The sequence below is a fragment of the Vicia villosa genome, unplaced genomic scaffold (assembly GCF_029867415.1).
Source record: "Vicia villosa cultivar HV-30 ecotype Madison, WI unplaced genomic scaffold, Vvil1.0 ctg.002157F_1_1, whole genome shotgun sequence".
NCBI lineage: Eukaryota > Viridiplantae > Streptophyta > Magnoliopsida > Fabales > Fabaceae > Vicia > Vicia villosa.
Genome location: NW_026705855.1, coordinates 377,544 through 378,183, shown reverse-complemented (window position 1 = coordinate 378,183; position 640 = coordinate 377,544). Strand labels below are relative to the sequence as shown.

Below are 640 nucleotides of genomic sequence, written 5' to 3'. Positions count from 1 at the left end.
AGTCCATGATGAGGGCATATTCTAAGCATGTCCTTGTAACGTTCCCAAGCTTTGAAGAGTGATTCGTTATCTTTCTGGGTAAATCCGTTGATTTGACCTCTAAGCATAGCAGTTTTGCTAGGCGGAAAGTATCTCGCTAAGAATACTCTCTTCAATTCGTCCCATGTAGTTATGGAATTAGAAGGCAGGGATTGAAGCCACGCTCTAGCTCTATCTCTCAAGGAGAAAGGAAAGAGACGTAATCGAATAGCTTCGGGACTAACGTTGTTAGCTTTGACAGTGTCGGCGTATTGCACGAACACGGATAAATGGAGATTGGGGTCGTCTACAGGGCTTCCAGAGAATTGATTCTGTTGAACAGCTTGGACCAGCGAAGGTTTCAGTTCGAAATTGTTTGCCTCAATCGCAGGTGGTGCGATACTTGAATGTGGTTCAGCGCGCGAAGGAGCGGCATAGTCTCTAAGAGGACGAATAGCACCCATCTCTAACTTCGGGATAATTTGATTGATTTGATCAGTAAAAGTCAATTCCTGATTAATAGGAATTGGTGCTACTTCGGGAAGATTGCGAGCTCGACGTTTGACGTTAATGAAACGTTCGATCTCGTTAATTCGTTGTATTAAATCTCCTCCTTGTGAAC

The 640-nt window shown here is 43.9% G+C and overlaps 1 non-coding gene across 1 annotated transcript; it reads left to right on the top strand.

Moving 5' to 3' along the window:
* Window positions 1-107, top strand: LOC131638066 (small nucleolar RNA R71). The gene has a single exon (XR_009294584.1). It is a non-coding gene; the product is annotated as a small nucleolar RNA R71 (small nucleolar RNA).
* The last annotated feature ends 533 nt before the right edge of the window (window positions 108-640 follow it).